Genomic DNA, 26,590 nt, shown 5'->3' with positions numbered 1-26,590 from the left:
TGACTCAGAAAATACGAGTTCCCTTCTTAAATAGCTGTCTGATAGCTGAGCACCAGCTGCCAAGGAAGCACACGAAAGGGGTGCTCGTTCTAATCTGAGGGTCTGAAGACCCTTGCAAAATAATCCTAATTAATGAATCTGCCTGTGAAATGCCATTTTGTAACATATGCAGGGTTTATCTAAGTGTGAAAATGTGTCATTTTTTAAGCCTATTTATTTATTTATTTATTTATTTATTTATTTATTTAGGAGAGCACACACACAAGTGGGAGGGGCAGAGAGAGTGGGAGACCCAGAATCCGAAGCGGGCTCCAGGCTCCAAGCTGTCAGCACAGAGCCCGATGCGGGGCTCAATCTCACGAACCGTGAGATCATGACCTCAGCCGAAGTCGGACACTTAACCGACTGAGCCACCCAGGCGCCCCCAAATTAAAATAATTTTTATTCTTCTAAGTCAAAGAACAACTTAAATTATACCGTTGAATTCATTTTTAGTTTATCGCAGGTTTCTAATACCAGTGCCTGATTCTCTTACCATAAGTGAGCGTATCCTCCTGTACCTGGACTGAAATGGTGGTGAGCAGTCAGAGTGTGCTGGCCGTCCCTCTGGGTTCTACCACATCGGAACTGCCTAGGGAACTCAACACCACGCTGTCTGCTAGGGCACTTTCTTTAGAGACCTGAAGAAGTCAGACTGTTAGGCAGGGCATCTGGGTTAGAGGATTCCTCTTATCAAGGAAAGCAGAAATCTTTCTCCACCTGAAAGGTTACATCTAAGACTCTCTTGATGCAGTTCTCTCAAAAGAGAGGTAATTTCATTCTCTCTCACCTATGGGTAACAACACACTTGTCCTGGAGTTCTTTACAGATCACCAAAGAGAAACTTGTAAACGTTGTTTTCCATCTCGTTCTCACCGATGCAGACTGTCCTGTACCCTACCGCGGGCCTACTGAGCCACAGGCCCCAGATGCTGCTGGACCCGTACCTCGTCTAACTCCTTCTCCGTCATCTTTGCCCACCGTGCCCAAATCTGCAACAGCCCTACCACTTTTTGGGGGCTCCAGAGTTATTCAGACAGTTAGTGTTTCTATTATGTACTGAGCCTGAGACCCAACAGTGAGAAATGTGCTTCCTACCCTCACCGAGCTCAGTATCGGGGGGGGGGGGGGGGGTTTGGGAGGGGCGCAGGGGGCACAGGCGCTGAGTCCTGGGAGAATGCCCTAGCTACCTGGTAACCTGAGCACAAGAAGCCTAATAAGCTGAACCTCTCACTATTATAGTAAGTAAGGTGTAACTTGTAAGCTGCACCTAATATTGCTATGTTGTTTTGCCTTTAGTAAACACAGTATTGTGACCTTGATTTAATAGGTGACCACTGGGCCCCTAGCCTCTCTGGAAAGTACCACAGGTTGGCAGAAGGGTAGCTGCAGACACTCAGGCTAAGCGCTCCGGCACACAGGCCAACATCCCTCATCACAGCCTGCGGCCTGAGGGGCGGAGGAAGCGCCCCTCAAGTCTCCAGCACGCTGAGCAGTTCAATAAATGGCGGGATAAAGAAGAAAGGGAAAGCAGGAACTTATATAAATTAGAGAACTCTATTCCTGTTATTACGATAGGCCTTTTTTTTTTTTTTTTTTTTAAACAAAAAGAAAAGCAAAACACAGTTACTGAGAGCAAAACTCTTCTGTCAGGAAAGCGATCCTTAGGAAAACAGAGAGCCAGGAGCCGGGTTTCCAATCCTAGGTCTGGTTCTGACCTACGGCTGCGGAGCCGTAACCAAGTGGCAGTTTTCTCATCTGTAAAATAAAGGGACTGAACTGGACGAGGATTGTCAACTAAGGCCTGTAGGTGAGCTACCACAAAATGCCCGCGGAGGTGAGTCTGAGAAGCTAACTCTACCTTCAGGTTCAAAACTTAAGCTGTATGATCTGAATGATCATCAATCAAGAGAATGGAATCTACACAAGGGTGAAATGTTCTCCCGGGGCCTGGCAGGGCCCTCTCTTAGGAGCCAATGCCTCAGACCTCCTAGGCAAGCTGCCCGGGGGCCTTTTTCAAAATATTAGCAAACAGGTATTCCAGTCCCACGCAATCAAGGTATCAATATGGTTTAAATTAAGGGGAGCTAGTTTTCAAAGCAACTATGCTACATATATTTCACATAAACAGCAAACAATCCTTTAGTAATGAAGATAATGGGCCTTCGTGTATTAGTTTCACAGGCTTGGCATTTTGAACACCGGTCTTTCTAACTTGGGCCTCCCTCTCCAAAACCAACCATCGTGATATCCCAGAAATATAAATTAGGCAGGGCTGCCTCTCTGGAAGTCAGGCTCTCTGAGAGCCCTGGGGTGTTACTGGAAAGAAGCTCTTCACACGGACAGAAAGCTCCGCCAGGACCACACCAGCACACGGGGTTGCAGCTACGCCTTGGGGATGTCAAGGATTTCCAGCCCTCAGGAGGCGCAGACGTGCCAGCCCATTCTACACCACCCACAGACTGAGGTGTTGGGACACTACACACACAGGCTTGCTCCCCAGCCTGGAGCTGAAAACCATCTCTTAACCATAGTCTGTTGCCAAGAACCCAGAGACCATGACGTGACCAGAGGAAGGACCGAGCTGAACAGACAACTCTGGTAAACGAAGAAAAAAGATGTGATACACACGGACAGCTGAATTTATTTACACTAATCATGAATGCAGGCTCTCAGCTGGAACATCTCACTTAAAACGCCAGAAGGTTCAGTACCCATTCATAAGCTTTTCAGAATGCATGCAGTTGCCATGGTAACCCTGACATTGTATTTCTTGGCATTGGACGTATAAATTACCACCCATAATACATTTAACACAGTTTGGGGGCCGCCAATTCATAGACAAATAAATAAACCTGAGTTCTGACTCTCAGCCTCCCTCTTAGATAAACAAAGAGGAGCAGCTAGAGGTAGCATCCGCCTCACCCCGGGATAAGCACACAGCTCCGCACATCCGAAAACGCGCATCTGAAGGCAAGTAAGAACTAAGGAAATTAGATCTCCTCATCCACTGCCATATGGCTGAGATTTTGTGAAACAAAATGTTCCGTGCCAGATGAATGATATTGTCATTGCTTAAGTTATAGAAGCAAATCCATTCTATCCATGTCTACATCTCTGGAACTCAACCGTGTTTAGTGAGTCAAAGAACAAGCAGATCTCTTTAAAGAACATCTTTAATAATTTATTTAGATGGCATCTGTCAACACTAAATAAGAAAACTGTTCAAACGTTCAAACTTTCCTTTAGTAAGAAATCAAAGTTTTGTTTCTTTGGTTCAGAAGAGATCTACTCAATCATAATTCTTCACCTTCTCTAGGAATAGTCCTAAACATTTAAGATACATATTATGCATGATTTTTAAAGTCCTTACCTTCTCATAATCCACCATCTGAACACAGAGGAGAAAATAAAATTAGCATGCACAAACTGCAAAGGCATCCTGACTCTCACATCCCAGGAAGCCCACTGCACCAGGAACTTAAGAGAGCTGCTGCAGGGCATGCAGGGCATGCCTGTGCTAAGCCACAGCGTTCACAAAAATCACTTCCGCTCTATCCCTAAACAGCTAAGTCCAAGGGAGGATTGCCTTCGTTGTCTCCTCCTTCAGACTGCAGGTCGTAGTCGGTGGCTTCGAGAAAGGGAGCAAAAGACCTCACCACCAGTTGTTTCCATAAGAACAGAGACTTTGGTAACCGCTGCATTGCAGTCTTTCTGAAAGCTACAAACCTCAGAAGCAAGAGCGCAGAGAGAGACTCCCCTGGCACAGGAAGCTGCCTTTTGAATCACAAAGATTTTATAAGGATCTTTAAAAAAATGTTGTGAACACCGGCGGGGGGGGGGGGGGGGGGGGCATTTCTAGATTTTCAACCTATTTCCTAAAGGCTTACTGGTTTGTGGTTTTTACTGGAGGACGGTTTTGACAATTCACTGTGCTGGGTAAGAATACTGAAATTAATGAGATGTGCATGATGACACCGTCTTTAACGCGGAAGTGCTCCCTGTGCGAATCCCGCACATGTGCCGCTGAACAGCAGCTTCAAAACCCCGACTAAAGAGCTACTGGGAATGAACCATGACTTTCCTTCCAGAAAACGCAAGTACAGGAAGCACTTCTAGTTGCTCTGTGGGCAGCAATCACCTTGAACACCCAGCTACCTTCACAGTACAGTAAAAAACCATTACGTGATCAGAGCGCTTGAAATACTAAACCATTAACCATACAACCAAATTCAGAAAAAGAGACTTAAAATAGTAGCATGATTACTAAGTGACCTTTAATTTTCATCCATTCATTCAATACATTTAGTGAGCATCAACCGGCCACATGCTGTGTGTGAAAGGGCATGGGTAAGGTCACAGGCACCCGAGGGGGCGAGACGGCTAGAGGACCAGTCATTCCAAGCACGAGGACCCGTATGATGGAGAGGGCCGGCACACAAGGGAGGCAGAACCGGAGCTGGTCTGGGATGTGGGACAAGTTTTATGAGGAAGGAATACTTACCAGGAGCTGAAGGATGTGCTGGGAACAGGGAGGGACGAGGGGAAAGCATCCTCAAAATGGCACACGTCCCTCGGCCGGCACTGGTGTGTCCTCAGCAAGGCCATGCTCTGGAGCCCGCCTGACCCTCACAGCAGCCCTGGGCCAGCATGGCCCCCACCACGACCGACGGGTGCCTGAGGCATATGGTGCCCGAGGCATGTGGTGACCAAGGAGAAATGACAGACTGTGAGCCTCGTAGGGCAACTCTGTGCTACACTCTTGCACCCCAGGGCCCCTCAGCAGGCAACAGTTGTCTTCTGGAGATTCTGGGGAACCTCCTGATGGGCAATGCTAAGAGGCCTCGTTCCCCTGAGTTCAGCGCCCCTCCCCTGACACTGAGCAGTGCTTGGTAAAGGACTGGGCGAATGAACACACACTTAAGGAACCTGCCGGTCACCCCTCATCCTGGTAACAGAAATGACCTGTCGTATCCCTGCAAACATGCTGTTCCCTCTGGTGAGAATCCTCTGCTTCGCCTTCCTCCCATCTACCTAACTTCACACCCTTCACACCTCAGGCTCCGGAATCTTCTCTCCCAGGTAGTCTACACTAACTCCCTTTCCCACCCCTGGCAGCAGGGCCCTTCCTCTGTGCTCCCGTCGTCCCTCGCAGTTACCAGGCTATACGGAAGGACCCCCACCGAAGCCCCCTCACCAGGGGCAGCCGCCACTGCTCCACTCACAGGAGTTACTAGTCCCTCTGTGAGACCGCCACCAGCATCCTTTCCATCCGACAGCTGAGCAGCCTGGGGCACAGTGGGGAGAGCCAGGATTCAAACCCCAGCACCCAGGCTCCACAGCCCACACCTCCCCACCTGGTATGCTGCTTTTCTAGGCATCCAACAAAAAGTTCACTGACACCCCCAGGAGACGATGGTGCTCCCCCAGGGCTTTACTCACGGGAGTGGGATGGATCAGATTTATGGAAATACTGCACCCTTCCTACCCTGATCTCTCCCAAAAAAGGTGTGGTATGAATCAACGAGTATTTTCAACGAAACCAAACCTCAAGTGCAAATCCCTAACTGCTGGATAATAGCACAGCACGAGGTGGACGATCAGAAGGGAAGGCAGGAGGCAGTACGAGGAAATTTCTTTTTGCCATTATTGTGCTTTGTAGAGACTCACTAGTGATTTAACAGCCTCACAGGAACTTTTATCAAGCACCTCTGGACATATTCAGGTGGGCACTCCCCACAGAAGACGTTTCATAGAACTGTGCCTTTCAAATCAGGGATCAAGGCTGGTCCTCAGTGGCAGGCACACCCCCACCGGCTGCCATGCTGTAAAAGGGCTCATCCCCTACTGGCCTGTCAGTCCAGGGACCCCGTGCCTGGGAAGCAGGAATCCTGTGTTCTGGCCTGAGTAGGCTGTCACAGGAGGGTCGGAAGGAGCTAGCAGGGGTCTTACACCAAGTCTCTTGTGCCTCTTGGAACAGACAACGCCTAAGGAGTGGGGCCAACACTGGCGCCGGGGCGGGCGGGGTGGGGAGCCTGAGACCCTTGCCCCACCCCTCAGAAATGAGAACTAATTCTGCGGTAATGCGCACTGGTAGAGCAAGGCCCACGGGGGCCTCTAGGGCCAACGGTTGAGGTTGGAGGACAGGGGTGATTTTGGAAAGGAGCATGCTACAGGACCATTCAAACCACCTTCCAGGCCAACCATCTGCAAACCAAGGGCAGCAAGCCAGTGGTCAGTGCATGGGAACTAGGTCCAGTGACTAGCAGACCAGATCCCCACTTGCCTGGAAAGTGGCCTCCTATTATCTCTACTTTATGTATGAGGAGGCAGCAAGGCACAAACAGGAGAAATCTTTGCAAGTGCACCACCAGATGTCCAAGCGATGCTGCTTGGTGTTAGCTGTCTGGTTGCTTTGGACTTGGCATAACCCTGCTGGCCAGGGCAGGGCCTGGTCTCCCCACATCTGCCTCCTCTCAGCTCACAGCATGGGGCAGAGCAAGAGCGGCACTCTATCTCCTCTGACACTCACTTCTCCCAGCAATTGCTTTGCTCTTTCTGAATCTGGGAGTCCAGAAAGGAGTAAGGCCTATCCTACAAACCTTATGGGGTGGATTGAATTTTTAAGTGATATAATACATGTGAAAGGTTCCCCAGAACACAAGCTTCTCAAAATGAAAGGCACAATTGTTCCAAAATATAGCCAGTATCTTCAAAGCACTCAATAATTTTCCAAGCTTAACTCAGTTTAAATATATGACAAGAAACCTACAGGGTTCTCACCATTAACTGGAATGACCATGCAGAACCTGCTCCTTTATGAAACAGCAGTAATGAAACTCATAATCTAACTCAGGCAACTGGCGAACATTGTTAAAGTACATTTACATGAGTTTGATACAAATTATGGAAACACTCCTATAAGTCTCATTTGCACACTTAAAATAATGCTCGAGTATTACCACTACCTTAAGGTGATATTATATCACTTCAACAATGGGCAACCCAGTTACCAAAATTATCATGAAATTAAAAAAAAAAAAAAAAAAAAAAAGGAGGGAAGGAAGGAAAGAAGGAAGGAGTGAGGGATATACAGCCTGAAGGGAAAATACACAAATCATTCATTGTCACTCCCTGTGCTGCTGGGGTCAAAGAACAAAGGGTGTCCCCAAGAAGAAGCAGAGAGAAGAACACAAGAAAAATATAAAATACAGACAGATTTAGTTGGCTTGAATAAAGAACAGACTTAATCATCTGCCCCAAATCTAAGAGGATACTCATCTCATAAGACCCTGTGATGACCATCAGATGTGATCTGGTCTTAGGAAAGAAAGATACTATAATTCTGGCAGTTTCTCCAGGCAACAGGGGTCCAGGGGCTTCAAGCCTGAAAAGGGAGTCATCAGATCACCAACAAAGGTCTTAAGAAGCCCAGTTATAAGTAGCAAAGTCTCTTTACAAACATAAACAAAAACTTGAACAGCAGGTCAAAGAGGCACCACAAGCTGATGCAAATTCCTGGGTATACTCGCAAGAGAAACGAAAACACCGAAACTGATTCTCAAACGTTCCTCGCAGCATTCTTCATTAACAGTCAAAATGGGGAAGCAGCCGAAATGCCTATCAATGGGATAATGAATCCATAAAAAGTGCTACATCCTTACAATGAAATTTTATTCGGCAACAAAAAGGAACAACTTAATGATCCAGGCTACAACATGGGTGAATCCTGAAAACATGATATTGAGTGAAAGAAGCCAGACCCCAAATTGTACATGTATGATTCCGTTCACACAAAATGTCCAAAATAGGCAATGACTGTGCAACTCTGCGAATATACTAAAAACCACTGAATAAGATGCTTCCAGTAGGTAAATTGTATGGTGTGTTATTAGCTCATGCAGGTACATTTTCAAAAAGCTGACACAATTGTGCCTAAGGCTAGACACCCGAGAGTTAACACCCCTTAATGAGACACAGCATCTCAATTAAAGAAACAAACAAAAGAAAACTGTTATTACAAGAGCATTATGCCCCTAAAAACGCATTATTTGGGGGGGGGGGGGTGGCCCTTCCAAATACTGTTTGAAACAACTCAGAACTACTTTGAGTAATTTTTCTCCCCCAAATCTCAGAGTTCAAGAATTTTTCAAGAAAAAAATCTGATTTTAACTTTAAAATATAAATTACACATATATGAATATGTGGCACTTTTAAACATGAGGGAGGAGTATCACTAGGAAAACTATCAACCCCACCATCACCACCAAAAAGCACTCATTTGGTTAGTTCTTTCTACTATGAAATAAACAAAAGAACTTGGGTTTTTAAGACCGAGCAATCTTTACAAGACTTGAAGTCAATACAAAGAAAACACATTCATTAACTGCACATAAAACTCAAAAAAAAAAAAAAACACCAAAAAAACACAAAAATAAGCCCATGTATAAAATAAACAACTGATTTACAGAAAGACCACATCCCCAAAACCTAACAAAAAAGCTCCCAACATGTTCCCATTATTAACTGTCCATCTCAGTGTTCAACAATCCAACCAAGAGGAAGCAATGTGGTAACCTGAGCACAATTTTGCAATTGGCTAAAATCGCCATTATAATAATGTGTTTCTATTTTCCGCAGGAAGAGAATCATGTCTACTCACAATTTACAATGAGTCAACCAGTGTGTAAAATATTTTACATAATGGGAAAATTTATTGTGCCCCCAAAGTTCAGTGTGTTCTCATTAAGTTACCAGAAATTACAGATGTGAAGATACTTCTGTTAACCAAAATCAAGAAAAGAAACTACTTTAGATCTGCACACATTTTCGGTTTGGTATATCTAATTCTTTTTATGCTACTGTATTTCAAATTACCCAGATTGATAAATTTGTAGTTTAAATACTGAATAAAGAGAATCTGCATGTTGACAACCTAGGTAATTTTAAACTGGTTTTGCCACTGCATCTCTTGCTACCAATATAGCTAAGCAAATGTCAAAACCTGGCAGAGACAGCTTCGGTTTTTGTAAACACCCCTACGGTGAAACGGTTTTTCCAAAATTATGATACCATCTAAAGTGTTAATGGAGCCTTCCCATGTGCCTCATTGTGAAGAAAAAACTTCTGTGGAAAATCTTATAGTGTTTGCATCCATTTAACATTTTCCCACATGTTACATTCTGTGTTTTTCTTAATAATCCCGGTGAAAGAAAATATTTAAGCGATTAAGACACATAAAGCTTTTCAATTATGACCTTTAAAAACAAAACCCACTCTTCTATAATACTCTAAAGGCCACACTTGGAAACTGGCGTGTTTATACACGCACTACAGATGCAAACATTTTCAACTCCATAATCCATCCACACACACTCTAAGAAATCAAACATTTCCAATTCCATAAACATAATACATCTGTAACAAAGATGACACCACCAGGTTTGTTTTTGGTTTTTTGGGGGGGACAGAGCATGCGTGCAACCAAGCAGTAGGGAGGGACAGAGGGAGAGAGAAAATCCCAAGCAGGCTCCCTGCTCAGCGTGGAGCCCGATGTGGGGGCTCAATCCCACGACTCTGGGATCATGATTTAAACTAAAACCAAGAGTCAGAAGCTCAACTGACCGAGCCACCCAGGTACCCCTCCACCAGGTATTTTTTACATTATTAGTTGATCCCAAAGAAAGGGTAATTATAAAACACAAGAAGGAGTCTCTTGTAAATAAACCCTGTGAAATAAACTATTTGCAAAAACAAAAACAAAACAAAACAAAACCACAACTCTATGGGTGACACCACCTTGTCCTGCCACCATTACACTCACTCATAAAACTCCAGAACGTGTCTTGGAGGAATTTTTCACAATGCAAACTCTATTCTTAACTATCTTAAAATACATTACAAAAGACCATTCTCATAAGTCCTTTTGAAAACCATAATATCTCTTATAAACGCTGAAAGACTGAAAGCATGTCTCTAGTTCGGTGTCATGGCTCATTAAATCTTAAGTCAAGTACCTTGGACAAAAATAATTCTAAGTTGAAAGAACAATCTTTAATACACATGTTCAGACGAGAGTTAACACATTCTACATAATTTATCAAAGACCACAGAAAAACTTTAGAAATAACACTGACATCTGCTCCAGGAACAAACCACTTCACACTATATCCTTTTCAATGCTTGAAATATGCATGTTCAGACATATTTGAGTATTGGCTCCTCATTTTTTAAAATTTTTTAAATTTATTTTTGAAGGAGGGAGAGAGAGAAAGAGAGAGACAGAGCACGAGCAGGGGAGGGGCAGAGAGAGGGGGAGACACAGAATCCCAAGCAGGGCTCCAGGCTCTGAGCTGTCAGCACAGAGCCCAATGCAGGGCTCGAACCCACAAACCATGATATCATGACCTGAGCCAAAGTTGGGCGCTCACCCGACTGAGCCACTCAGGTGCCCCCTGGCTCCTCATTTTTTTTACAGTGTTTGTTTATTTTTGAGAGAGAGAGGAGAGAGAGCGAGCATGCAAGCCGGGGAGGGGCAGAGAGGAGACACAGAATGCGAAGCAGGATCCAGGCTCCAAGCGGTCAGCACAGAGCACAACGCGGGGCTCAAACCCACAAACTGTGAGATCACGACCTGAGCTGAAGTCGGATGCTCAACCGACCGAGGCACCCAGGCACCCCTGGCCCCTCATTTTTTAATAAAACAGAGCTGGCTTTCCTGCAGTCTGGCAATTAAACATTTTTTTCAAAATGCAAGTACGATTTTAGAAAGGAGGCAGATTTTTTTTTAATTTTTTAATGTATGTTTATTTTTGAGAGAGAGAGCGCAGGGGGCAAGCAGAGAGAGAGGGAGAGAGACAATCCCAAGCAGGCTCTGGCTGTCCACACAAAGCCTGATGTGGGGCTTGAACTCACAAACCGTGAGATCATGACCTGAGCTGAAGTCAGACGTTCAGCTGACTGAGCCACCCAGGCGCCCCAGGTAGAACTTTTTTTTTATTTAAAGATTTCTATCTACATCAAAAATGCATCTTGTAAATACTGAAATGAAATTACGCTATTTTAAAAGTTGGGAAACATACATTAAGCCCATCTAAAGTTGCAAACTCCAGATCCAGCCAAGAGGACTGCAGATAAGTCAGAACCAGGGCTGAGGACCTCAAACCTGCCCCTGGTGCAGCCTCGCCTCTGGGGTCCATTCCCACCCCGACCCCCAAGTGAAGGAGACAGAGGTCCGGAGGGCGCACACATCACTCTCTACTCCTTGAATCCGGGTGGCCGGGCTGAGGGAGCTCCATCCAGGAAGACGGGGCACAGCCGCTGCCTACACTCTCCCCGAGAGAGCGCCCTTCTGCCGGCGCCCCATGTAGCAGGCACAAAGCGGTCAGCAGACAGCACGCTGCTGGAAAGCAAACAAGGGTGACAGAAACACCCAGGGTCCCCAGCAGGGCCTTCGTGTGTGCTCGACATCCCACATTATGGTGACCCCACACAGGACGGCAGAGCTGTTTTCTTCCTTTGCATTTTCAGCACACGACATAATGCCCGACAGACATTCACTAATGCAGGTCCACAAACCTTTACCTGTGATTCTGAAACCCCCAAAGCTCTGAAAACATGCTAACTCACTGCGCGGCACGCCCTGATGTGACATGAGGCTATCTACAGTCTCTGCCCCACTTAGCACAGAGAGGCACATACTTTGCCTCAAAAATCTGTTTGAGTACAAAATGCTATTTAGGATTTCCACAATATATGGGATACTCATGGATTCCATTCTAAAATCTCAAAAATTCCAAACTCCAAAACAACTCTGAAACTAACAGCTGTGAAGGACTGCCGAACGACAAGAGGGCAAGCCTGGGCTGAAACGCTGACACATGGGCCCCTCTCGTGGCCAGGAGAACACAGCACTCTGGATTGAAAGTCTGGATTTATACATGTGTTCGTTCTACAAACTTTCTGGGTGTGCCGCCCCCTTCATTGGTTGCTGGACGCACTAGGCTGAAAACAAGACCAGAGTCCTCACCTTCATGGAACCCGTGGACTGGAGGGGAAGACCAAGAAGTAATCAGTGAGTGTTCCCGCCACGCCCGCAAGCACACAGTGGTGCAGGCGTGAAGGCAAAGCTGGTGGCTGTGCAGAGCATGCTCAGGGAAGGCCTCCTGGCCCAGCGACCTGACGAAGCCAGGCTTTAGGAGTGGGGAGGTCGGCCCACAAGCCTGTGGGGGAACCCGGCAGCCAGGGGCAGGTGGCTGAGTCACACAAACAATCCAACGATTACAGATCAAGCGCCCCCAGGCCGCGGCCATCTCTTGGGACGACAACACACACTTGATCTTAGCCAAAAGGCTGAGAAGCGATAGGGGTCAACAACATAAGAGGGGCAGACCTGATTTCGCACATGCTCCCATCCCACGAAGTCACGGTGGAGTAATTCAAACTGTTCACAGCGCTCTCTACTAAAAAGGCCGAAGGACCTAAATGGCGGTGGGAGGTTATCTTACGAAAACTGTATAGAAAAAAAGCAGGCCAATGCGACAAACAGGAAAGAAGCCGAAGTATCATAAAAGGCCGGCTAACAGCACTACACTCAGCTCGCTCAAAGCACCCCGTCAGAATTACAAGATGTGCGGTGTGTTTGTTAAGTGTTTTGAGAAAAGAGGAAAAGGTATGCTAAAATATTCTTGGAGGGTGTTGCACTTCAGGGGCCCTGCCTTCTTCCACATCCTCTCCTCCAAAACAAGTGGAAAGGGGTGGGAACGAGGGCACTCTACCTATAGACGTCCCACAGCCTCCTGCGCTGGCCGTCCCTGGTGCAGAATGCAGCGGCCTGCCAAGCAATAATTAGGATACACAAATGGAGGGATATTTGGAGCAGCTGCAAAATCTCTATTAAAGATAACAAAATGGGTAAGTGAATCTCAAACTCTTTAAGGTTAAATACTCACTTGGGTGAGACTTAACAACATTAACGATAGAATACAATAATTAAGTGGCTTCTCAAACTCTTCCACCAAAACACCCCCAAAGGCACAGGAGAGAGAACCCCAAGGGTAAGCACTTTGAAGTCACTCAATTTATGCGAAGTCTTAGGTTTCATATTAAAAATTCATGCAAGTTTTACATTCAACTCCATTAACAAATCCTACAACTCCCCTTCCCACCTTGTCACTCTGCTTCTCGGGAAACTGAAGCAATCTGAAATCTCATCATCTCACTGTTGAACAGAAGGCCTGCCAGTCCACTCGGACCCTAGGAGAGGCCTACCCTCTGCCACTCCTGCCAGTGCACAGGGAACAGCAGTCTGTCCCCACCCCACCCCTCCCCCATCATTCTGTCCACATCAGGGCAAACTCCTTCAAGGGGTTGTCAATCCACACATCCCATGCTCCCCTGAAAATCTTCACCCACCACTCCGGCACAGCCTATTGACATCTCTCTTGCCAAAGTCCCCAAAGACCTGCGTGTTTCAATTCTCACTCAACCTGACGTTCAGGTAGTTTTTGTTTTTGTTTTTTTAACTCCAAATACGCATTCCTAACCCAACCTCCTCTGTGATTTCCAAACTCATGTATCACAGTTACCAACTCCACATCTCCACTCGAGCACCCAAGAGGCATTTCAAACTCAACGGGCCTAACACCGAACGCTGGGCACCCTTGCTCTCTAATTCACAACCCCTGGCTCAGCAAATGGTACCACACCAGTGCTCAGGAGCGTCATGAAGGCCGCCCCTTCCTCACACGCCCCACAGCCAATCCATCAGCAACAACGGTCTGTTTCATTTTCAAAATGTGTCCCAATCCAACTACCTCTCACCAAGCTCTAGCCACACTGGCCTCCTTGCTGCTCCCCAAACACAACACGCATATTCCCACATCAAGGTCTCGGTACTTCCTGACGCCTCTACCGAAAAACATTCTTCTCCCAGATCTGCACATGGCTCCCTCCCTTGCTTCTTTCGGTCCCTACTCAAATGTGATGTGCTGAGAAAGGCCTCCCTGACATCTCTATTAGGACAGTACTCCCACCACACCGCAGCCCAAAGGCCTGTTTCCTTGTCCTTCCCAACACAGCTCTTCAGCATTAATGGACATGGTTACTGGGTATGGATTATCCCTCTCCCCTATTACAACATAGGCTTCGTGAGGGCTAGAACTTGGATTCTTTCACCACTGTGTTCCCAGCTCTTGAAACAGAACCTGACACAGCGGGAGGGAGGTTCAACCAGTTATTTGTTGAGTCTGTTTACAGCCTTGTTTTGAAACATTATTATTTTTAGTAAGGAAACATTCATTCACTTACTCAACTCTGTAACAGGCAAGTTTGCATGCAGACTTAGAAATAGCAGACACATTTCCCACTCCTCATGAACTCTGTTCTGGCAGCACCACAGCACTGCATAAAATAGAGACCACTGGAAACAATCTCAGTGTCCAACAACAAAGAAGTGAATCGAGAAACTTAAAGCCAGGCTATTGAAAAATACTTCTGTCGGGGCGCCTGGGTGGTTCAGTCGGTTAAGTGTCCAACTTGGGCTCAGGTCATGATGTCCCAGTTCATGGGTTCAAACCCCACGCTGGGTTCTGTGCTGACAGCTCAGAGCCTGGAGCCTGCTTCAGATTCTGTCTCTGTGTCTCTCTGCCCCTCCCCTGCTCACTCTCTCTCAAAAATAAATAAACATTAAAAAAAAACTTTTAATAAATAATGCTTATGTTTAAGACAAATATAAGAATCACGTAATTTTATTTTATTGTTTTTATAAATTTTTTTAATGTTTATTTTAGAGAGAGAGACAGAGTAAGTGGGGGGAAGGCAGAGAGAGAGGCAGACACAGAATCCAAAGCAGGCTCCACACTCTGAGCTGGCAGCACAGAGCCCGACGTGGGGCTTGAACTCACAAGCTATGAGATACCTGAGCCGAAGTCCGACGCTCGACCAACTGAGCCACCCAGGCATCCCTGTTACTTTAAATTTTTTTAATATTTATGTATTTTTGAGAGAGAGACAGAGTGGAGTGGGGGAGGGGCAGAGAGAGAGGGAGACACAGAATCCGAACCAGGCTCCAGGCTCTGACCTGTCAACAGAGGGCCTGACATGGGGCTTGAACTCACAAACCGTGAGATCATGACCTGAGCTGAAGTTGGACTCTCAACCAACTAAGCCACCCAGGCTCCCTGAGAATGACATAATTTTAAAGCTTCTAGTAGCCATATTAAAAAGGTAAAAAGAAATAGGTAAATTTATGTAATGTATATTATTTAACCCAATATAAAATCATTCACAAAATTATTAATTCATTAAAAATTATTAATGAGATATTCTGTGGTCTTTTTTTTTCATACTAACTCTTCATAACCAGGTGTTAATTTATATTTACAGCACACATCAATCTGGACTGGCCACATTTCACATGCTCACCAGCCACATGTATGTATCATGGCTACTGTACTGAATAGCACAATTACAGACTAAGAAAATGGAAAATGTTCACGGTATAATAAAAGAAAATTATATTTTGCAGAAACTGACAAACTGATCCTTAAATGCATAGGGGGTGCAATGGACTCAGAATAGACAAAACAATCTTGAAAAAGAAGAACAAATTTGGAGTATTCACAACTCCCAATTTCAAACTTCTTACCAACCTAAGTAATCAAGACAGTACTGACATAATGATAGACATACAGATAGACAGAATCGAATTTAGAGTCCAAAAATAAACCCTTACATTTGCGGTCAATTAATCTTTGACAAGGGTACCAAGACCACTCAATGAGGAAAGAGTAGCCTTTTCAGCTAATGGACAACTAGATATCCACACACAAAAGAATAAAGCTAGACCACAACCCCAGACCATATACAAAGATTAACTCAAAATGAATCACAGGCTGAAAGTACAAGCTGAAACTATAAGAATCTTAGAAGAAAGTAGGTATATATCTTCATGACCTTCGATGCGGCAGTGGTTTCTTAGATATGACCCCAAAAGCAAAAGCAACAAAAGAAAAAATAGACAATGTGGATGTCACCAAAATTAAAAACTCCTCTCCATCAAAGGTGACCATCAGGAAAGTGAAAGGATAACCCAAAGAATGTGGAGAAAATTGAGAAAATACTTACAAGTCATATACTGATAAAGAAATTGTATCCAGAATATGTAAAAAACTCTTATAACTCAATAACAAAAAGACAACCTGATTTTAAAAATGGGCATAGGATATGAATACACATTTTTCCAAGGAAGATACCTAAATGGTCAATAAACACATGAAAGGATGCTTAACATCATTAGTCATTACAGAAATGCAAATCAAAACCACAATGAGAAACCACTAGGATGGCTAAAAGAAAATAAACGATGGACAGTAACCAGTGTTGGTGAAGATGTGAAGAAACCAGAACTCTCATACATTGCTGATGGAAATGTAAAATGTCTCAGCTGCTTTGACGGTCTGGCCGTACCTCAAAATATTAAATAAAGAGTTACCATATGACCAGCAATATATACAACAGATAAAAAAAAAGTGGTTTATCCATACAATGGAATATTATTTCCCTATAAAAAGTAATCACTGATACATGCTACAACACGAATGAACCTTGAGAACATTATGCTATGTGAATGAAGTCAGCTGCAGAACACCACACGCTATATGATTCCACTTGTATGAATTTCCAGAAATGGCAAATCAATGGAAACAGAAAGTTGATTACTGACTGCCTAGGATTGGGAACAGGGAAGAATGGGAAGTGACAGCTAATGGGTACAAAGTTTTTTTTCTGGGATGATAAAATGTTCTAAAATTAGAAAGTGGTGATCACTGCAAAATTCTTTAATATACTACAAGTGACTGGACTGTACACTTTAAAATGGTGAATATTATGTCTGAATTACATCTCAATAAAGTTACTATTTTAAAAAGCAAATTATAAAGCGGTATTATTTAGGGGCGCCTGGGTGGCGCAGTCGGTTAAGCGTCCGACTTCAGCCAGGTCACGATCTCACGGTCAGGGAGTTCGAGCCCCGCGTTGGGCTCTGTGCTGATGATGGCTCAGAGCCTGAAGCCTGTTTCCGATTCTGTGTCTCCCTCTCTCTCTGCCCCTCCCCCGTTCATGCTCTGTCTCTCTCTCTGTCCCAAAAATAAATAAACGTTGAAAAAAAAAATTAAAAAAAAAAAGCGGTATTATTTAAAATAAAGCTACCTTTATAGAAAAATATATACATGTGCCCCCAAAATGGCTTAGAAGAGCACGTACAGTGGTGATCTGAGAAGACAGGATCTTATTTCTATTTTTAATCTTTTTGATTTTTTTATAGGAGATGGTCACAAATTCCTAGACAAAAATAAGCCATTTGCAGGTGTCAGTCAATAATGCACTATACTTCCACCAATCTGTTCTTTTTTTTTTTTTTTTTTAATTTTTTTTTTCAACGTTTATTTATTTTTGGGACAGAGAGAGACAGAGCATGAACAGGGGAGGGGCAGAGAGAGAAGGAGACACAGAATCAGAAACAGGCTCCAGGCTCTGAACCATCAGCCCAGAGCCTGACGCGGGGCTCGAACTCACGGACCGTGAGATCGTGACCTGGCTGAAGTCGGACGCTTAACCGACTGCGCCACCCAGGCGCCCCTGTTCTCTTTTTTTTAAGTTTATTTATTTTGAGAGCAAAGGAGGGGCAGAGAGGGAGGGAGAGAGAGAATCCCAAGCAGCTCTACACTAACAGCACAGAGCCCGATGCAGGGCTCGAGCTCAGGACCTGAGCCAAAATCAAGAGTCAGCCACTTAACCGACTGAGCCACCCAGGCGCCCCAAGCTTATTTTTTTTCAGATTCCACATATAAGAGAAATGATAACGGTTTTCGTCTTTCTCTGACTTCTCATAGCATAACGCCCTCAAGGTCATCCGTGTTGTTGCAAATGCCAAGATTCCATTCTTTTTTGTGGCTGAAGAAGATTCCACTGCGTGTGGAACTGCGGGATCATACGGCAGTTCTCATCATCTGGCGAGTCCATACATGATTTTCCATAGGGACTGTCCCAACTTACAACTCCGCCGATGGTGCGCAAGGGTTCTCTTCTCCACACCCTTGTCAACACTTGTGATTTGTCTTTTTGAGATTAGCCACTCTATCAAGTGTGAGATGACATTTCATTGTGGCTTTGATTTCCATTTCCCTGACGATTAATGAGGTTGAGCATCTTTTCATATACCTGTTGGCCATTTGTATGTCTTTTTTGGAAAAAAATGTCTATTCAGATCCTCTGCCCATTTTTAAATCAGATTGTTTGGGGGTTTTTTGGTTTTGGGGTTTTGGGGGTTTTTTTTGGTATTGCGTTGTAGGAGTTATTTATATATTTTGGCTGTTAGTCCCTTATCAGATACAGAACTGGCAAATATTTCTCCCATTCAGTAGGCTGCCTTTTCATTTTGTTGATGGTTGCTCTGTTGCCGTGCAGAAGCTTTTTAGTGTGATACAGTCCCACTTATTCACTTTTGCTTTTGGGGTCAGATTTAAAAACTCGTCACCAAGACCAATGTCAAGGAGCTTACTGCCTGTGTTTTCTTCTAGTTTTACGGTTTCAGGTCTTATGTTCAAGCCTTCAACATGTTTTGAGTTTTGCGTATGGCATGAGATAGTGGTCCGGTTTTCCCAGCACCATTTACTGAAAAGACTGTCCTTTCCCCATAGTATATTCTTGGCTCCTTTGTGGTAAATTAACCAACCATATATATGCATGGGTTTATTTCTGGGCTCACTCTTCTGTTTCACTGATTTGCGTACCTTTTTTTTTTTTTTTTTTTTGATGCTGATATCATACTGTTTCAGTTACTATGGCTTTGTAGTATAGTTTGAAATCAAGGAGCATACTGCCTCCAGCTTTGTTCTTTCTCAAGACCACTTTGGCTTTTCAGTTTTTTTGTAATTCCACACAAATTTCAGGATTATTTGTTCTAGTTCTTTGAAAAATGTCACTGGAATTTTGATAGGAAATGCACTGAATCTGCAGATTGCTTGGGTAGTATAGACATTTTAACAATATTGATTCTTCCAATCTATAAGCATGGAATATTTTTCCATTTTTTTGTGTCTTCTTCAATTCTTCCATTAACGTCTTGTAGCTTTCAGTGTACAGGTCTTCCACCTTCTTGGTTAGACATTCTCCAGTATTTCATTCTTTTTTTTTTTTTTTTTTGGGAAAGAGAGCATGAGTGGGAAGAGAGGGGCAGAGGGAGAGAGAGGGAGGGAGGGAGGAGGAAATAAGGGAGGGCGGGAGAGGGAAACAAGGGAGGGCAGGAGAGGGAGAGGGAGAGAGAGAGAAAGGGAGAGGGAGAGAGAAAGGGGGAGAGAATCTTAAGTAGGCTCCACACTCGGTACTGAGCCCGACGTGGGGCTTGATCCCACAATCCTGGGATCGTGACTGGAGCTAAAATCAAAAGTCGTATGCTCAACCGATTGAGCCACTCAGGCACCCCATCATTCTTTTTTGATGCAACTGCAAATGGTATCATTTTCTTTATTTCTCTGATAGTTTGTTATTAGTGTCCAGAAACACAACTTTCTTATATTGATCTTGCATCCTGAAACTTTACTGAATTCATTTATTAGTTCTAATAGTTTTTTGCTGGAGTCCATAGGGTTTTCTATGTATATCGTGTCATCTGCAAGTAGTGAATTTTACTTCTTCCTTTCCAATCTGAATATCTTTTCTTTCTTTTTCTTGCCTAATTGTCCTGGCTCAGACTTACATATTATGTTCAATAAAAGAGGCAAGAGTTGGGAATGCAAGCTGGTGCAGCCACTCTGGAAAACAGTATGGAGGTTCCTCAAAAAACTAAAAAATAGAACTACCCTATGACCCGCAATTGCACTACTAGGCATTATCCACAGGATACAGGTGTGCTGTTTCGAAGGGGCACATGCACTCCCATGTTTATGGCAGCACTACCAACAATAGCCATATTGTTGGCTATATAAAGTATGGAAAGAGCCCAAATGTCCATCGATAAATGAATGGATAAAGAAAATGTGGTATATATACAATGGAGTATTACTCGGCAATCAAAAAGAGTGAAATCTTGCCGTTTGCAACTACATGGATGGAACTGGAGGGTATTATGCTAAGTGAAATGAGTCAGTCAGAGAAAAACAAAAGTCCTATGACTTCACTCATATGAGGACTTTAAGAGACAAAACCAATGAACATAAGGCAAGGGAAACAAAAATAATATAAAAACAGGGAGGGGGAACAAAACATCAGAGACTCATAAATATGGAGAACAAACTGAGGGTTACGGGTGGGGTTGTGGGAGGTGGGATGGGCTAAATGGGTAAGGGGCACTAAGGTATCTACTTCTGAAATCATTGTTGCACTATATGTTAACTAATTTGGATGTAAATTTAAAAATAAAATAGAATAAAATAAAATAAAATAAAATAAGGCAAGAGTGAGTATACTTACCTTATTCCTTTGTATTTTTCTTCTTTGGTTTTGCCTATTAATACGATTTTCCTGTAACTGAAAATAAGCATTCCTTTTTTTTTTTAATGTGTATTTATTTTTGAGAGAGAGAAAGAGACAGAGTGTGAGCAGGGGAGGGGCAGAGAGAGAGGGAGACACAGGATCCGAAGCAGGCTCCGGGCTCTGAGCTGTCAGCACAGAGCCTGAACCAGGGCTTGAACTCACAAACCATGCAATCGTGAGCCAAAGTTGGACGCTCAACCGAATGAGCCACCCAGGTGCTCAGTTCCTATTTTTCTATTAAAATATATTCCTATTCTTTTTAATGCATAAAATTGTGGTCCAAAAAAGAGATGAATGATACACACCAAAATATCAACCGTGGTGAGGCAATGGGAAACACTTGCATTTTCTCTATCCTACCACGAACACATTGGCTTTTTCCTTAAAACAAATGAAGACACACACACACACACACACACACACACACACACACTCCCCTCCTTCCGGGACACTAAAATTCTGGCATGGGGGCAGTATGGTTCCTGGAAAGCTCCTCATGAGAGGGCAGATGTAAGCAGGTGCCGGTTGTGTGGGTGACTGTCCTCTGAAGTGAAGTCCACAGGGCCCCATATGTTCATTGCTGATGCTGAGGGGGCCAATCTCCCACTGAAGGGAAAGGGAGCCACACAGCCCCACTAAGGGTGGTGGCTGAGTCCAGAGACCATGGTAACTCTCAGGGGCAAGGTGGAGAGGGAGGCTCTGGATGGACAGGCCTGGGTGGATGGGGTGGGGGTCACGTGGGACTCTGACCTCCCAGGACTGGTCAGGAGTCCTCAGGGATGACCCAGGTGAAGGACTCAGTTCGAAAAGGCAACCGCTATTTAACTGGAACAGTACCCTCTTCACAATGTTGGTCCATCTGGGCAACTCTGGGTGAAGCCAAGAATCAAATCAAGAGGTTTAGGGGCACCTAGGTGGCTCAGTCAACTGGTTAAGCATCTGACTTTGGCTCAGGTCATGATCTCACGGTCCATGAGTTCCAGCCCCGCACTGGGCTCTGTGCTGACAGCTCAGAGCCTGGAGCCTGCTTTGGATTCTGTGTCTCCCTCTCTCTCTGCCCTTCCCCTGCCTGTGATATCTCTCTCTCTCTCTCTCTCTCTCTCTCTCTCTTTCTCGCTCTCAAAAATAAACATTAAAAAAAAAAATCAAGAGGTTTGAATGAAGGCCTTCATCACCTTGGCACCCTGAGACTAGGGTTCTGACTTCTGAGAAAAATAGTCACGTGACAATGGTTCCCTGCTGGTGAGACTTTAGGATCAGCACAGCACCCCTCATCTGCTCAGAAGAGAACCAATACGGAGAGCAAGGAGGTTCTAGGGAGAACCACAGGAACACAGTAATTCAGCATCCCCCTCAACTATCAGGCCACACCTCACTCTACCACAAGGTACAAAGTGTATAACATACAGGACTCGATTCTCATAGAACGATCTAAGGGTGTACATACTGAAAAAAAGACTCAAAATGTTCGTACTGGGGGCATAATGGAAAAGTTTATTTTCTTTATCTTCACGCATTTTCTCTGGGTATATACACTTATGAAGGTAGGATACTGTTACACAGCTTTCTCCTGGGAGATCCCCTTTTGGAAACAGGTTACTGTAAAGGTTCTTCTGTCTTCAGAGAGATTCTGTCACTGGGAATCCAGAATGTCTACTGGCTTCAGAGCATCTTTGCTACATTCTACCTCTCAAAGAACAACCACAACTAACTGAACTGATTTTGATGTAGTATACAAATTTTAAATTCTCTGTGCAGAAATTTAACAGCTGAAATACAATTACTGACTTCAGCAAGAATTTTTCTACCTTTTTAGAGATTCTCTCAAGTTCCTCAATTTACAGGAGTATGAAGATTTCAAAAATGTTCTCCACTGCTGAGAAAATGTAAATAAATAAGCATGAGAAACGCGTCAATCTTCAGCCTTAAACTAGGAATCTGCATGACAAGCACCATAGAGCCAATGGCCTGGTAAGCAATACAATCACTTGTAAAGAATCAGTTTACAGTTCAAGAGAGCATAGCTCAGAAAAAAATGGGATCTTTACCTCAATTTCTCACAACTAACTACTTATGACACTGACAGTCTCCCACTCAAAGATTTTTGATGGTTCACGTCTCACTTCAGAACTGTTGTTATTTAAGATGACCTGTGATGGTTTCCGCCCCGTCCCCCAGTCCCCACATACTCAGCCCACCTTAAGCCCTAAGCTCTCCCCAACCCATAGTAGGACTTTTGCACCCCCTCAGCCCCGTCTTTTCTGTCACCTTTGGCCCTTCCACGGCAACGCCCCTACCCTCACAACCTTGCCACCCTGAAAACCAAAGTATTATTTTTATCCTATAAAATACCAGTTCAAATTTTAGTGGGTTTTTGTGTGTTTGTTTTTGTTTTTAGGGAGGGAACACATGCACGAGCTGGGGGATCGGGTGGGGGGATCCCAAGCAGGCTCCGTGCTCAACGCGGAGCCTGACATGGAGCTGAATCACACGAATCTGGGATCGTGACCCGAGCCACCCAGGGACCCTTGAATTTTAGTTTTTGTGAAGTATTTCCTGACCCCTTAAGCCAAGAGTCAGCCAACCTTCTTCTGTAAAGGGCCAGATAATAAACATTTTAGGCTCCATGGGCCACTGATGGTCTGTGTTACGTAAGTTTCTTCTTTGCTTATTTGTACAACCCTCTAAAAACATAAAAAACGTCCTTAGGCCAGTAGTGTGCCAACCTCTGCTTTAGAAACCATCACTCCCGTGTTGTGATCTGATGTCCCATTCTATGCTGCTTCTGCCTCCACTTCTGCCATGATTACTAACACTATTACTCTACTACACTCTCTGCACCATTCTGCCTTATCTAAGATCATGTGTACCGTCTGTCTGCCCTTCCTCAGACTGCATGTTCTTTGAAGGCAAAAAAAACCCAAAAAAAAACAAAAAAAAAAACAAAAAAAGAAACAAATCTACTCTATCTCTATGTCACCTACTATATACCACAACTACATGTAAAGCACTTCGTCCATGAAGCTTTTAAACTGATTGCTTTTAAGTACAGTGTGTTAAACTTCAAATCACTTATTTAAACATTTTCCATCACAAGCAGCCAAACAACTTGTTTTTGGTAGAGCAGATTTCTGATGAGCTTCCTGAACACATGAAGACTGTCGGGAGTTAGACGGGTGAACCTCCTTGGTTTATGTTCCATCAGATGAACCTATCTTTTTAAAAAAAATTTTTTTTAACGTTTATTTATTTTGAGAGAAAGAGTCAGCAGGAGAGGAACAGACAGAGAGGGAGAAAGAGGATCCCAAGCAGGCTCCGTGCTGTCAGCACAGAGCCCAATGAGGGGCTCAAATTCACCAACCGTTGAGATCATGACCTGAGCTGAAATCAAGAGCCGGATATTTAACCGACTGCACCACCCAGGCGCCCCGGAAGAACTTTTCTAAGCCAAACTGAGGTTTCCCTTCAAAGACCTGTTCCCGTCCACACAGGTCTTTAAAATTCTATGCCATAAAAGATTGTACTATACAAAAATGAACTACTGGGACCTCATCAAAATAAAAAGCTGCTGCACAGCAAAGGAAACAATCAGCAAAACTAAAAGGCAACCGACAGAATGGGAGAAGATATTTGCAAATGATATATCAGATAAAGGGTTAGTATCCAAAATATACAAAGAACTTATCAAACTCAACACCCAAAAAACAAATAATCCAGTGAAGAAATGGGCAGAAGACATGAATAGACACTTCTCCAAAAAGACATACAGACGGTCAACCGACACATGAAAAAATGCTCAACATCACTCATCATCAGGGAAATACAAATCAAAACCACCGTGAGATACCACCTCACACTTGTCAGAAGGGCTAACATTAACAACTCAGGCAACAACAGATGTCGGCGAGGATGCGGAGAAAGAGCATCTCTTCTGCATTGTTGGTGGGAAAGCAAGCTAGTGTAGCCACTCTGGAAAACAGTGTGAAGGTTTCTCAAAAAACTAAAAATAGAACCACCGCACCCCAGCAATTGCACCACTAAGCATTTACCCACGGGATACAGGTGTGCTGTTTCAAAAGGACACATGCACCCCCATGTTTATAGCAGCAATATCAACAATAGCCAACATATGGAAAGAGCCCAAATGTCCATCAATGGATGAATGGATAAAGAACATGTGATATATATATGTATACATATATGTGTATATATATGTATATATATATATATATATACAATGGCGTATTGTATATATAAAGAACATGTGATATATATATGTATACATATATGTGTATATATATGTATATATATATATACAATGGCGTATTACTCGGCAATCAAAACGAATGAAACCTGGCCATGTACAACTACATGGATGGAACTGGAGGGTATAATGCTAAGTGAAATTAGTCAGAGAAAGACAAATATCATATGACTTCACTCATATGAGGACTTTAAGAGACAAAAACAATGAACATAAGGGAAGGGAAACAAAAATAACACAAAAACTGGGAGGGAGACAAAACATCAAAGACTCATAAATATGGAGAACTGAGGGTTACAAGAGGGGTTGTGGGAGGGGTTGTGGGAGGGGGATGGGCTAAATGGGTAAGGGGCACTAAGGAATCTGCTTCTGAAATCATTGTTGCACTATATGCTAACTAATTTGGATGTAAATTTTAAAAAATAAAAAATAAAATTAAAAATAAATAAGTAAATTAAAAAAAAAATGTGTACCCTTGACAGGTAGCCTAGCAATTACTGTTCAGTCCACTTAATGATTATTGTAGTAGTCCTCTAAATAGTAAAATGTTCCTAATAAAAAATTACCTATTTAAAAAAAAAAAGATTCTACTATAGAACATAAAAATAATTCTCACAGGCTATAAATTCAGTTTCCAGCAGATATGTAAGCTTAAAAAAACCCAATCTCATGAGCAAGCTCAAGACAATCAAAATTGAGACTAGGACTCCAATTTTTTCTGGAAACAACATTCAGCTGTTAAGATGTATTTTTCTCTCTTTAGGACAATGTATGTTCAGTATTTCCAGCTTATTACTTTTTTTTTCCAGCTTATTACTTCTTGTAACATGGCTCTATGTCTGCGATCCACCTGCCAGACAAATTCAGAAGTTTCTCTGTCACCAACAAATCATTTCAAATAACTTCTAAGACATGTCCTTCCCTTAGAGGCCATCTGGGAATCCCTCTTAACTCCTGATTAGTGTGAGCCTTCTTTCATATTCATTTTCTACTTGGAAACTTAAGAATTCTCCAGCATCAGCCTGTGGCACATAAGGGACAAGGACAAATGGACTCTTTGTGCCCACTTCCTAGATCCTGCTCATCCAAACAACTGGGCCAAGTAAATACACTACTATTCAATTATAAATACCTGGAGTATGCATTCTTCCGTATCTGACAAACTTTATTTCAGACCTGTCAAGGACCGGCAGAGCATAGAGGTACACTACCTTGACTTCCTTCCACACCGATTTGCATGCTGGAATAATTATGCCAAACTGTGGCACTAGTTTTCCATTTCCTTTTCTGTAATAACAAAGACCTACTAACCCACCACGCTTTGCTTTAAAAGCTAACTAATAAAACCAGTACATACGTGTCGGTCTGCGCTCCGTGAGAGCAGGGTGGAACAGACGCCAGCCCCAGGAATCAGAGAACTCCCAGGGGGTGTGGTCACTGCCCCCCTCACACACACCCTACTGCCTCCGCTCTTTTAATACTCCAAAAGGTGAGGAAAAAATAACTGACAGAAAAATCCCCTATGCAAAAACCCCAACTCTGCGGGAAGGAGGGTGGGTCCCTGTGAATCACCCACTCCTCCTCCTCTTGAAATGCAGCCAGGTGAGTGATTTCTCAACCAAAGACGGCCAACATAAAAGGACACAGCACTGCATGGACAACAGAGGGCACCTGCGGGAAACAAGGCAACAGGAATCGGCACTCGAGAGTGGAGGGGCAGGGAGGCAGAGGGAAGAACGCACAGGCAGGGCAGGC

The 26,590-nt window shown here is 43.8% G+C and overlaps 1 protein-coding gene across 7 annotated transcripts in view; it reads right to left on the bottom strand.

The window, feature by feature from the left end:
* TRAF3 (TNF receptor associated factor 3) overlaps window positions 1-26,590 on the bottom strand; it is a 127,808-nt gene that overhangs the window by 69,050 nt on the left and 32,168 nt on the right. The window contains exon 1 of one of the 7 annotated variants that reach the window (XM_047861640.1): window positions 4,544-4,699. The exons of the other annotated variants lie outside the window; for them this stretch is intronic. The gene's annotated coding sequence lies outside the window, so the exon portion shown is untranslated. Of the gene's footprint in view, window positions 1-4,543; window positions 4,700-26,590 lie in introns of those variants that run through there. 7 annotated transcript variants of the gene reach the window in all.

The sequence above is a fragment of the Prionailurus viverrinus genome, chromosome B3, assembly GCF_022837055.1.
Source record: "Prionailurus viverrinus isolate Anna chromosome B3, UM_Priviv_1.0, whole genome shotgun sequence".
Classification (NCBI taxonomy): domain Eukaryota; kingdom Metazoa; phylum Chordata; class Mammalia; order Carnivora; family Felidae; genus Prionailurus; species Prionailurus viverrinus.
The sequence above is the reverse complement of the archived record's forward strand: the minus strand, read 5'-3'. Positions and strand labels throughout refer to the sequence as shown.